The sequence below is a fragment of the Schistocerca gregaria genome, chromosome 1, assembly GCF_023897955.1.
Source record: "Schistocerca gregaria isolate iqSchGreg1 chromosome 1, iqSchGreg1.2, whole genome shotgun sequence".
NCBI lineage: Eukaryota > Metazoa > Arthropoda > Insecta > Orthoptera > Acrididae > Schistocerca > Schistocerca gregaria.
Window position 1 is genome coordinate 970,693,220 of NC_064920.1, and position 13,916 is coordinate 970,707,135.

Here is a 13,916-nt window from a genome sequence, read left to right on the forward strand (position 1 = left end):
TTGTCTATTATTCCAATCTCGTACAGCGCGCGGAAAGAACGAATACCTATATCTTTCCATACGAGTTCTGATTTCCTTTATTTTATCGTGGTGATCGTTTCTCCCTATGTTGGTCGGTGTCAACAAAATGTTTTCGCATTCGGAGGACAAAGTTGGTGATTGGAATTTCGTGGAAGATTCCGTCGCAACGAAAGACGCCTTTCTTTTAACGAAGTCCAGCCCATATTCCGTACCATTTCAGCGACACTCTCTCGCATGTTTCGCGGTAGTACAAACGTGCTGCCCTTCTTTGAACTATTTCGATATACTCCGTCAGTCCTATCTGGTAAGGATCCCACACCACGCAGCAATATTCTAAAAGAGGACGGACAAACATAGCGTAGGCAGTCTCCTTATTAGATCGGTTACATTTTCTAAGTGTCCTGCCAATAAAACGCAGTCTTTGGTTAGCCTCCCTCCCACAACATTTTCTGTGTGCTCCTTCCAATTTAAGTTAGTCGTAATTGTAATTCATACATATCTAGTTGAATTCACGGCCTTTAGATTTGACTGATTTTTCGTGTAACCGATGTTTAACGAATTCCTTTCAGCACTCATGTAGATGATCTCACACTTTTCGTTATTTAGGGTCAACAACCATTTTTCGCAACATACAGATATCTTTTCTAAATCTTTTGCTGTCAAAAGCCTTCCGGAAATCCAGAAATACAGAATCGATCAGAAATCCCCTGTCAATAGCACAAGAGCAATAAAGAGCTAATCGTGTTTCACAAGAACGATGATTTCTAAACCCATGTTGACGGTGTGTCAATAGACCGGTTTCTTCGAGTTAATTCATAATGTTCGAACACAATATATGTTCCAAAATCTTGCTGCATATCGACGTTAACGATATGGGCCTGTAATTAAGTGGAATACTCCTACTACCTTTCTTGAATATTGGTGTTACTGTGCAACTTTCCAGTCTTTTGGTACGGATCTTTCGTCAAGCTAACGGTTTTATATGATTGTTAAGTAAGGAGCTAATGCATCAGCATACTCTGAAAGGAACCTATTTGGTATAAGTCTTGACCAGAAGACTCTTTTATTAAGTGTTTTAATTTTTTCGCAACTCAGGTAATATTTACTTCTACGTTACTCATGTTGGCAGCTGTTCTTCATTCGAATTCTGGAACATTTACTTCGTCTTCTTTTGTGAAGGTGTTTCGGAAGGCTGTGTTTAGTAACTCTGCTTTGGCAGCACTGCTTTAGATAGTATCTCCATCGCTATAGCGCAGAGAAGGCGTTGATTGTTTCTTGCCACTAACATACTTCACATACGACCAGAATCTCTTTGGATTTTCTGCCAGTTTTCGAGACAAAGTTAGGTTGTGGAAACTGTTATAGGCATCTCGCATTGAAGTCCGCGCTAAATTTCGAGCTTCTGTAAAAGATCGCCAATCTTGTGGATTTTGCGTCTGTTTAAATTTGGCATGTTTCTGCAACAGTGTTCTGACCCGTTTTCTGTACCAAGGAGGATCAGCTCCGTCGTTTGTTAATTTATTTGGTATAAATCCCTCAATTGCTGCCGGTACTATTTCTTTGAATTCAAGCTATATCTGGTCTACACTTCTTTTTATTAATCTGGAAGGAGTGGAGATTGTCTCTTAGGAAGCAATCAAGTGAATTTCTACCTGTTTTTTTTTTAATAGGTACATTTTTCATTTATTTTAGGAGGATTTTAGAGTTATAGTATTCAATCTCGCTACGACAGGCCTGTGTTCACTAATACCTATAACCGTTTTGATGTTCGTTAGTAACTTAGGATTATTTGCTGCTAAGAGGTCAAGTCTGTATTCACAATCGTCTACTGTTCGAGTGGGCTCATGAACTAACTGCTCGAAATAATTTTCAGAGAATGCGTTTAGCACAATTTCGGATGATGCGTACCTCCAGAATTAAACATGTATTTTCGCCAACATATCGAGGGTAAATTAAAGTAACCACCAACTATTATCGTATGAGTCTGGTACGTGTCTGAAATCAAACTCAAATTTTCTTTGAACCTTTCAACAACTGTGTCATATGAATTGGGAGGTCGGTAAAAGGATCCAATTATTATTTTATTCGGGTTGCCAACAATGACCTCTGCCTATACGAACTCACAGCAAAAATATCTACTTCAAATCCGCGACAGGATAAGGTACTTCTGACAGTAATACACTTCCGCCAACCGTATGTAGCCTATACTTTCGGAACACCGTTAAGGTCTTCGCAAAAATTTCGGCTGAGCTTATCTCCGGCTTTAGCCAGCTTTCAGTGCCTATAACGATTTGAGCATCAGCGCTTCCTATTAGCGCTTGGAGCTCTGGTACTTTCCCAACACAGCTATCGCAGTTTACAACCGTTGTACCGATGGTTCCTGTATATACGTTCTTCCTGTGTTCGGCCTGCACCTGTCATGACGGAAGCCCTTCTTGTGTTTTCCCGAGACCCTCTAACCTAAAAAACCTCCCAGTCCACGCCACACAGCCCCTGCTACCCGTGTAGCCGCATGCCTCCTGCGTATAGTGGACACCTGACCTATTCAGCGGAACCCGAAACCCAAGCACCTTCTGGCGCAAGTCGAAGAGTCTGTAGCCAACACGGTCGCAGAAACGTCTGAGCCTCTGATTCAGACCCTCCACTCGGCTCTGTACCAGAGGTCCGCAATCGGTCTTGTCGACTATGCTGCAAATGGTCAGTTCTGCTTTCATCTTGCAAGCAAGACTGGCAGCCTTTACCATTTCTGTTAGCTGCTCGAAACTAGAGATAATCTCTTATGATCCAAAGTGAGACACATCATTGGTACCGACGTGAGCAACCACCTGCAGTTGGCTGCACCCTGTGCTCTTCATGGCATCCGGGAGGTCCCGTTCCACATCTGGAATGATTCCACCCGGTATAAATAATCCCAGTCTCTGTCATTCATTTCATTTCCGTGTCCAGTCAGCATTTCCAGACGGTAGCAACTCCAATGGCCTTGTTGTTTCCATAGATCAGGTCCTGTGTTGTGCAGGGTTGTTCAAGTTGAGGACAAATTGTCAGGTGGGCCGGGTCTTGTGTTGTTTCGCAATAGCAGAATGTATCTCCATCAGCCGAAAGAATGTCCCATTTTTGCAAGTTGGTCTCCAAATAGGGTAGGGCAAGTGATTTCCTGGAGCCCTGGAGTTTCCTTTACAGGGATATCAGGTTGTAGCCTCCTCTTCCACCTGGTGATGCGGTTAGACTCTGGTGTTCCCTCTAGTGGTTGAGTCCTGGCGATGAAGCTCTTTGTCGACTTCAGTCGACGGACTACAGCCTGATGATCATTCAGTGGATGTCGGCCATCATAAGTTTGCTTAGCTCTCTCTACATCAGCAGCAATAGCCCTTCTAATAGTGGGGGGAGCTATTCCAACAATCGGGTAGATCTTACCTACTGGAGTTGGCTTCATACATCCCGACAAGATGCGGACGGTCTCATTGATTGCAATATCAACCTGCTTGGTGTGAGTGGATGCACTCCAAACAGGTGAAGCATACTCTGCAGCGGACACACAAGAAGCAAGAGCCTAAATTCTCAGCACACTAGGACTTGCTCCCCAGACAGTGGATGTGAGCTTCGTCAAGATGTTATTCCGTGAACTAACTTTCAGCCTGGTTTTATGGCAATGTTTCTTGAAAGACAGAGTTCCGTCAAGGGTAGCACCCAGAGATACTAGTGTTTAACAATGCTCCAGTCGTTTGCCTTGTCATGTAACGTCCAGTTCCCGCCGAGCCTCTCTATTCTTCAAGTGAAACGCGCACACCTGAGTCTTGTTGGGATTTGGCTCTGTGATTGTCCGAATCTTGCAGGGTGCGATTCCTGATACTGCCAAGGATGTATCCTTGGTGGGAGGACTGGTTCAGGGGTGCACTTAGCCTCGTGATATCAACTGAGGAACAACTCGACCGTGTACTAGCGGTTCCACCTTTTTTTAAGTCCGAAAGACGACCGGGAGAGCGTTGTGCTGACAACGTGCTTCTCCACTGCGCGTCCGCGGCTGCAAAGCGGAGGTTAACGCGGCGGCAGGTACACATCCCTTGGGCCTTGACGACCTTCACAAGGAGTTCGTTATTAGTCTCTAAAGAATGTGCCTTTCCTCGAATCAGTTCCCTAAGTTGTAACCAACAATTGTAAGAATTTCAAGGCAACCCCTTTCGTACGCAGTAAGCTCACACAGTAACCATACCTCTGAAAAAGTCCTGAAAATATGAAGTGGATATTGCAAACTGTGCACTCAAATGTCCATAACAGGACACCCTGGGCGGTGCAGGATAAATAAACACACTTCCAGCGGGGCGCAGATGTGAAATGACGGTGACACAGAACGATACGTGGAACCAAAAAGTGTTAAAATCTTTGGTTTTGCAAACAGTCTTTTTCAGCTTGACAGTAGGAGGCTAACGTTGAAACGTTACAATGTAGAGACATGTTTAAAACCATTTTATCGTTCCTCTAGTATGCACACGCGGTAATAAATAATATACATACTGAAACCCGCTGAGAATGGTTCAAAAATAAAAGGAGCGAAGCGTTATCAAGACCAATAAAACTCATTTTATTTACTCGCAAAGTTTGACATTGTACACTTACAAGACATCATCAAGTCAGCTACTAAAGAGCAACATGTCACCTGTTTACGTATTTTAAACCTTTAAGTATTATTACTTTCTGGAATGCATCCAAAGGTAGCGTGCAGATCTGCCAGTTTACTAGACCAACGCCGTACCACGAGCTAATCACAAAATACTCCCCTTTACCGTAACACCACGTCCTCCGTCCTTCACTGGTGGCACAATACATGAAGACTGATAAAGTTCTCCAGACATTAGCCAAACCGAGCTCTTCCATCGGACTGCCATGGAGTATGCAGTGATTCGTCACTCCAAATCAGTCATTTCCAGCCATCCAACGTCGAACGGCGTCGCTCTTTGCACCACCTAAAGCGTCGCCTTAGCTTTCACTGCAGAAATGCGTGGCTTATGAGGAGCTGGTCCACCACTGCACCTCACTCCTTTTAACTCCCTATGTTTAGCCAGTTTGCTGACTGGACTGCTGGCTGCACGGTGGACCTCACGAGTGATCCTTCCTCTGACTTCATGCGATTGTTTACAACCACTCTCCGCAATGCTCGAGGACCAGTTTTGTCGGTACGTGAGGTCTGACTTGTCTTGGTTTACCTGTAGTTGTTTCTTCACGATACCACGTCATAATTAAACCACCAGCAGTCGACTGAGCAGCTCTAGACAGTCCGATACGCTCCTGGTGGATTTGTCACTCAAGTGACGTCTAATGACTAGTTCACGTCCGACGTCACTGAGCTCTTCTGGACGACTCACTCTGTTGTAATTGCTTCTCTACTGACAATACAATATACTGGCGGTTCTGCCTCTCGTGACATCTGGTGGGCAATTGCGCATTACATGGGGTGGTCCGCATACTTTCGATCACGTAGCGTATATGCATGTACACTGTGTGATCAAAAGTATCCGGACATCCCCACAAACATACGTTTTTCATATTAGGTGCATTGTGCTGCAACCTACTACCAGGCACTCCATATCAGCGACCTCAGTAGTCATTAGACATTGTGAGAGAGCAGAATGGGGCGCTCCGCAGAACTCACATACTTCTAACGTGGTCGGGTGATTGGGTGTCACTTGTGTCGTACGTCTGTACGCTAGATTTCCACACTCCTAAAGATCCTGAGCTCCACTGTTTCCTATGTGATAGTCAAGTGGAATCATGAAGGGACACGTACAGCACAAAAGCGTACAGACCGACCTCGTCTGGCTGACAGAGACCGCCAACAGTTGAAGAGGGTCGTAATCTATAGTAGACAGACATCTATCCGTACCATCACACAGGAATTCCAAACTGCATCAGGATCCACTGCAAGTACTATGACACTTAAGCGGGAGGTGATAAAACTTGGATTTCATGGTCAAGCAGCTGCTAATAAACCACACATCACGCGGGTAAATGTCAAACGACGCCTCGCTTGGTGTAAGGAACGTAAACATTGGAAGACTGAACAGTGGAAAACCGTTGTGTGGAGTGACGAATCGTAGTACACAATGTGGCGATCCGATGGCAGAATGTGGGTATGGCGAAAGTCCGGTGAACGTCATCTGTCAGCGTGTGTAGTGCCAACAGTAAAATTCAAAAACGGTGGTGTTATGGTGTGGTCGTATTTTTCATGAAGAGGGCTTGCACCCCTTGTTGTTCTGCGTGGCACTATCACAGCACAGGCCGACATTGATGTTTTAATCACCATCTTTCTTCCCACTGTTAAGAGCACTTCGGGGTGGCGATTGCATCTTACAACGCGATCGAGCACTTGTTCATAATGCACGGCCTGTGGCGGTGTGGTTATACGACAATAGCAATCCTGTAACGGACTGGCCTGCACTGAGTCCTGACCCGAATCCTGTAGAACACCTTTGGGATGTTTTGGAACCCCGACTACGCGCCAGGCCTCACCAACCGACATCGATACCTCTCCTCAGCGCAGCACTCCGTGAAGAATCGGCTGTCATTCCCCAAGAAACCTTCGAGCACCAGATTGAATGTATGCCTGCGAGAGTGGAATGTCATTTAGGCTAAGGGAGACTAACACCATATTGAATTCCAGCATTACCGATGGATGGCGCCAAGAACTTGTAAGTCATTTTCAGCCCGTTGTGCGGATACTTTTAATCACATAGTGTACAGATGCCTCACTCTGTTAATAGTGTAGAGAACACAGAATACTGCAGATTGCATGGTGTAGCTATTATTTTTACTGTAACGTTAGACCCGAGTTGAAAGATTTACGTATGAGTTCACTTCACAGTTTTCCACTGAGGGCACTGTTTCTGACTTTTCATGCTTTTCCTGGATTTTCCAATAGTTCTATGATTCAGAACGTTAACGTGAGATAGCAATTAGGAATTCAAATAGCCAAACTTTGAATAATGTAAATAACTAACAAGAATAATTCGGCAATTATACTACTATGTGTTTTTACATTATGAGTAAGTAATGTATTTCGTTATTAATGTTTACAGTTTTAGGGTAGCAAAGAAATAAAACTCATGGGTTGTTCAGGTTTTCCACTACGCTACACCGTCAGCGGCGGTTAGAGATGTTCTGTATTTTGATCTTCAATCTGCAGGGTGGTTATAATTAAACTTTCGATACTTGAACAAGTGTAGTGCATTACAGTTGCAGACAGCCAGCTTGGATCTAGTCAAGCTGAGCAGATATTAACTCATAAAGTTGTGTTATCAAAACAACAGCAACAGTACTGCTTCTCTTCGCCAGTATCGACGCATTAAAGAAATACGGGAAGGTCCTCTTTCCGCACAGGGGTTGAAGAACGTGATTCGAACGTTGGAATTAACTGGCGATTTGGGAATAGCTCCTGGGAGACGCCTTAGTGTGGTTCCGGGCTGTCGTGGATGCAGATGGTCGTCACACTGAGCAACGTTTGTAACCTGGAACAAACATGATAAGCAATTAAAAAATTTTACCCTCTCACGTGGAAATTAATATGTGTTTATGTCACTGGCTTATTCGTAATTATCTTCCGCGTCTCCTTAAAAAGGTTTCCAAAAAATTTCATTATCCTACTATTACACGCTTTTCATGGCGGCCCCTCAGTGATCGAAAGTTTAATTACAACGACCCTGTATATTACTGCATGTGGAAGAGGGTACTACTACAAGTACCACTAACATTTCGTTCGTTTTTTACTCTATTCGCTAATGACGCAGGGTTAGAACAATGGAACGACGCTTGATGCCCTACAACTCTCTAGTAGCGACTATCGTTGGTCTTGTATGTGAATCTTCGTGTCAGTCTCGTTCTTGTCAAATGAACCCGTGACAAAACTCACCGTGGTTTTTACGGTAGCTGGCAAAAGACTTGGAAGAGCAGTTGAACGGAATGGACAGTGTCTTGAAAGGAGGATATAAGATGAACATTAACAAAAGCAAAACGAGGATAATGGAATGTAGTCAAATTAAATCGGGTGATGCTGAGGGAATTAGATTAGGAAATGAGACACTTAAAGTAGTAAAGGAGTTTTGCTATTTAGGAAGTAAAATAACTGATGATGGTCGAAGTAGAGAGGATATAAAATGTAGACTGGCAATGGCAAGGAAAGCGTTTCTGAAGAAGAGAAATTTGTTAACATCGAATATAGATTTATGTATCAGGAAGTCGTTTCTGAAAGTATTTGTTTGGAGTGTAGCCATGTATGGAAGTGAAACATGGACGATAACTAGTTTGGACAAGAAGAGAATAGAAGCTTTCGAAATGTGGTGCTACAGAAGAATACTGAAGATAAGGTGGATAGATCACGTAACTAATGAGGAGGTATTGAATAGGATTGGGGAGAAGAGAAGTTTGTGGCACAACTTGACTAGAAGAAGGGATCGGTTGGTAGGACATGTTTTGAGGCATCAAGGGATCACAAATTTAGCATTGGAGGGCAGCGTGGAGGGTAAAAATCGTAGAGGGAGACCGAGAGATGAGTACACTAAGCAGATTCAGAAGGATGTAGGTTGCAGTAGGTACTGGGAGATGAAGCAGCTTGCACAGGATAGAGTAGCATGGAGAGCTGCATCAAACCAGTCTCAGGACTGAAGACAACAACAACAACAACATCTGTATTAACCCAATCTGCATTGAAGAACCAAAAATACTGATTTACCAGCCTAATATCGTGTAGGGTCTCCGCGAGCACGAAGATGTGACGCACACGACGTGCCATGGACTCGACTAATGTCTGAAGTAGTGCTGCACGAAACTGACACCCTGAATCTTGCAGGTAAGATTACGAGGGGGTGGAGATCTCTTCTGAACAGCACGTTACAAGGCATCCCTGATATGCTCAATAAGGTTCATGTCTAGGGAGATTGGTGACCAGCGGAAATGTTTAAACACAGAACAGTGGTCCTAGAGACACTCTGTAGCAATTCTGGACGTGTCGGGTGTTGCATTGACCTGCTGGAATTGCCCAAGACCTTCAAAATGCACAATGGACGTGAATGGTGCTTATGTACGTGTCACCTGTCAGAAACGTATCTATACGCATGGAGGGTCCCATATCACTCCAACTGCACACGCTCCACACCATTATAGAGCCTCCACCAGCTTTAACAGTCCCCTGATGACATAAAGAGTCCATGGATTCATGAGGTTGTCTCCATACCCGTACACGTCCATCCGCTCAATACAATTTGAAACGAGACTCATCCGACCATGCACCATGTTTTCAGTCATCAACAGTCTAATGTCGGTGTTGACGGGCCCAGGCGAGGCGTAAAGTTTTGTATCGTACTGTCATCAAAGGTACACGAGTGGGTCTTCGACTCCGAAAGCACAAATCAATGATGTTTCGTTGAATGGTTCGCACGCTTACACTTGTTGATGATCCAGCATTGAAATTTGCAGCAATTTGCTGAAGGGTTGCACTTATGTCACGTTAAACGATTATCTCCAGTCGTCATTGGTCCTGCCTGGTCTTTTTCCGGCTGCAGAGATGTCGTAGATTTGATTTTTACCAGATTCATGATACTCATGGTACACTCGTGAAATTGTCGTACGGGAAAATCTCCACTTCAATTCTACCTCCGAGATTCTGTGTCCAATCGCCTGTGCGCCAACTATAAAACCACGTTCAAACTCACTTAAATCTTGATAGGCTGCCATTGTAGCAGCAGTAATTTATCTAACAATTGCGCCAGACACTTGTCTTATATAGGCGTAGCCGACCGCAGCGCCGTATTCTGCCTTTTTGCATATCTCTGTATTTGAATACAGATGCCTATACCAGTTTCTTTGGCGCTTCAATGTAATATCTCAGACGGACGAGCAATATTCAACAACTTATTTAATGATGGTTTTTTTAGGCTTCGTTCTTGCGTGACACATCTTTTCTTAAAATTTTTCTACTAAGTCTCAGTCGGGAATATCTCTTTCTTACAACTCGTTTTAGAGTTTCATTTGACTTTGTCACTCCAAACACATGCATTTGAACAAAAAACAGCTGTGAATGTTAGCAGTGATTGATCGCAAATAATGTCGTCAACCAATAATACTCTTCTGGCGATAAACACTCCAACATTTTGACACAGCAGGCAACAAATGCAAAGTTTCTATGAAGTGTACTAGAAGTTAGGAAACGTAAAGCACTAGAATTTCAGCGGAACCGCACAATGTAGATGCCCGCCTCCGTAGCAGAGATGACATCGCGTTCGACTGTCATGCGGAAGAGCCGGGTTCAAATGGCTCAAATGGCTCTGAGCACTGTGGGACTTAATATCTGTGGTCATCAGTCCCCTAGAACTTAGAACTACTTAAACCTAACTAACCTAAGGACATAACACACATCCATGCCCGAGGCAGGATTCGATCCTGCGACCGTAGCGATGACGCGGTTCCAGACTGAAGCGCTTAGAACCGTACGGCCTCACCGGCCGACACAGCCGGTTTCGTTCCCCAGTACTGCCAGAGATTTTTCCGTATTGGAAGGATTAGCAGCGGATAGACTCAGCTTCGTGAGGTCAAATGGGGGGCCACGTGACCGAGTAGTAGTGGTTCCAAGCTCAAGTACCCCGACGTCGACGGAAGATCGATGTTCTGACAACATGCCCCTCCGTACTGTATCCAATGACGCCATCAACTGAGGATGACAGGGCGATCGGTGAGGCCCGATTGTCCTGGCTAGAACCAGGACGTGGAATTTCACTTTTTTATTTACGTCCACAACGTAGACAGTAGTTATGCAATTTACATTCTGTGTATAAAGAGAGGGTAAGCAGCGGATTTCTCTTTCATAAATCGCATCTGAATGTTGACTGATTATCGGATGACCGTGTTATGCCTTTCGTAACAAAGAGAAACAGCTTCCAGCACATGTGGAGCTGGACAGCTTCCAGCACATATGGAGCTGGACAGCTGCAGGATCGTGGCCTATCGAGACAGTCGTTGTCGTTTCGAAATTCGCTGCTCACGCTGGTTCCGAATCCCACGACTGCCGTGCGAATACGGAATCGATGAGTTCAGCAGGACGGTACTCGTTACCATGCAGGATTCTCAAAGGCGCCACGCGACTAGCGCCCGAGAAAACGGACATATTGTTCTCCTAGCTGTACTGGATCTTACAGCCTTGTCACGTACCTTGAATCAGGACATGGGATTGCTTGCAGCAATACAAGAATCCGCACAAACAACGTCTGGAGTACCACGCTCTGTATGTGCAGTGGCCATTGTTGTTGCAGCGAGAGGAGTATCGACAGAAGTGCGCCCAGTGACAGCAGTTGATACTGGAGCGACAGCGCCCTGTCTTTTCAGACGAGTCAGGGTTCTGTGTACAGCATCGTGATAGATGCACCCGTGAGTGGAGACGCCGAGGAGATGGAAAGTTGCGATACTGGATCCGTCATTGCCACCAGCCAGTAGCGTATGAGGTAGCACAGGGTACACGATACGATCAACTCTCGAACACATAACCAGTAATTCACATAGCAGGGGTCAAGGCTGGGGTCTATTTTTCAACAAGATAATGCAAGACCACGTTTTATCTGTCCTACCTCGACACAGCACATTCTGCAGGTCTCTCACCCACTGAAAATTTCTGACGATCGGTTACCGAGAGAACGGCACGTACTATTCGGCAGCCATAAGTTTCGTGAAGTCTTGCACAGAATAGAAACAGCATGGAATGACATATCCACATCTGTCATCCAAGCTCGGTTCAACTCGACGCCTAGCTAGCTTAAAGCCGCTGTCGCTTCGAGGAATGGTACACGCAACAAATTCATTAACACATTCTTTATACTAGTGGCAGCTCGTACAAAATTTTGGCAGTATGCTACAATACTACGAAAATAAACAGACTGTGTTTCAGTACGTCTACACGGTAGGCGTGACTTAATATTGTTGCTATATTAACTGTACCTATTTCTGTAGATCAAGTATACTGATAATACGCTTATTATTTCCGCTACGTTTTATTATTATTATTTTATTATTTGAATGTGTCCTGGATCTTTCACCACTCTGTATCCCACGCATCACAGTTTCCGAACAACAAACACAAAAAGCAAAACAGGGCAACGTGAACATCATGTCCGCAGATCCAACTTTTTTCGTACACTTTCCTACTAAATTGCCACCACCTATAGCCTTACGAATTACAAGTGTAATAATAATAACTAAAGTCAATATACTCGTTTCAAGCATACACTGCCGGCAAAAAAAATTAGTACACTCTTTTAGAGGTTGTTGCAAAAGTGCATATGGAGTACACGAAATGATAACATTTACAGATCAATAGCACAAGCGCTTCTGAGGTACCAGATATTGACATATGCCTGAACACCCGGATTAGTGTGTGTCGTAGCCTCTACGGAAGGCAATGCAGGCGCTGACTCTGGCGTCCAGTCGATAGTACACATAGGGAATACTGTCCTGGCTTAGGTTACGCCAAGCTTGCCTGTGTCTTGGACGAATGCACCCTTCGAGAGAGCCTCACCAGGTATACGCCGAATGCGGAGACGACCATCACTCCCATGAAAGCAGAATGTAATTTCCTAGCTGAAGTTCACAGCTCCATTCCATTTACCAAGTGATCCTCTGACGGCACAAGTAGATCCGTTCACGTCAGTGTTGCGTGAGTGGAAAACGTGGTAGAGGTGTGCCTCCCCGTGGTTCCAGCCCTAACAACTGGTTCGCAACAATTCCGCGTTTACACGTTTGGGTCCTTAAGCCCTCTTATCTCTGCTGTAGTAGCTACAGGATCTATCATTGCTGCGCTTACAATACGAAGACCCTGGCGGGCGTCTGTGCTGGTTGCACATCCAGAACCTCGTCTCCGGATGTGAGAATGTTCACGTGGGCACTGAAGCCAGCATCGTTGCATAGTTGACGCAGTACGTCCAACTTTTGTGGCAGTGCTCCAAAAGGACTATCCCGCCACTCGGAAGGCCACAATTTGACACCTTTCAAAATGGCTAAGTTGCCTGTAAGAAGCGTACCTCCATGGCATGGTTGCCTGTTTCCTTCGCACGTTTGTACCACACTGAGACTTCTAGTTGCGAGCATTCCTTATTAAAAGGTAGACACAGATAGAGCTCTGGTATGTATCTACGCCACTACGCTATCTGTCGGCGGGCGACGTTGAAACCATTATCAGTACATCTACTATCCCCCAGGTGGCATATGCTGTGACAGGTCGAAATCGACGTCGCCTTTCCAGATGGACTAATTTTTTCGGCATTGTATAAATTGAACCGTTTAAATGTATTCAGATATTGAAATTAACAGCTTAGCATTTCGAGGAATACAATAAAATGAAAAAATGGGTGGCAGTAGCAGGATTCGTACCCGAGCCGAAGACCTGCTAGTTCACGCACTTGACCACTGCACCACGGTACCTACTTGTCAAATGCCGTTGAAAAATCCCTCATACTCTACTCACAAGTATTTAGAGAACTTTTTACCTTTTCCGACGGTCTACTCAGGTGAAATATTCCAGCAACTTGAAACTCTCACGTTCTGCTCCAAAGTTTTGCTGGAGAAGATCATCTATAGATTTCGCCATATTACTTGCACAGTGCTTTACGCACACTTTCGAAGAAAAATACTGCCCTGATGCCGTGTGCAGCGTAGCGCCCTCAGTGCTGGGAAGGATGACGTCACATCGGACCACGCTCAGTCGAAAACAGAGAGTTGTGTCGTTCCTCTGAGTTGATCGTAGAAGGTTGACCGTCATTTCAGCACTAGACACTTGTTGCTAGTTATCGCGGAGAGAGCGCTACAAAACATATTTTCGTCCGTTTTACCTTTAGTTATCAGGCATTCGAAGAGAGATGGCGCAATTT

At 44.7% G+C, this 13,916-nt stretch overlaps 1 protein-coding gene and 1 long non-coding RNA gene across 5 annotated transcripts in view; one reads left to right on the forward strand and one right to left on the reverse strand.

Annotated features, from left to right (window-relative positions):
• The window catches only part of LOC126276649 (probable glycoprotein hormone G-protein coupled receptor), a 1,482,411-nt gene that overhangs the window by 1,462,442 nt on the left and 6,053 nt on the right, over positions 1-13,916 (forward strand). The window lies entirely within an intron of this gene.
• Positions 7,184-13,916, reverse strand: part of LOC126276711 (uncharacterized) — a 172,761-nt gene continuing 166,028 nt past the window's right edge. Inside the window, exon 3 of the long non-coding RNA XR_007550608.1 lies at positions 7,184-7,520. This is a non-coding gene — a long non-coding RNA (uncharacterized LOC126276711). The remainder of the gene's footprint in view (positions 7,521-13,916) is intronic.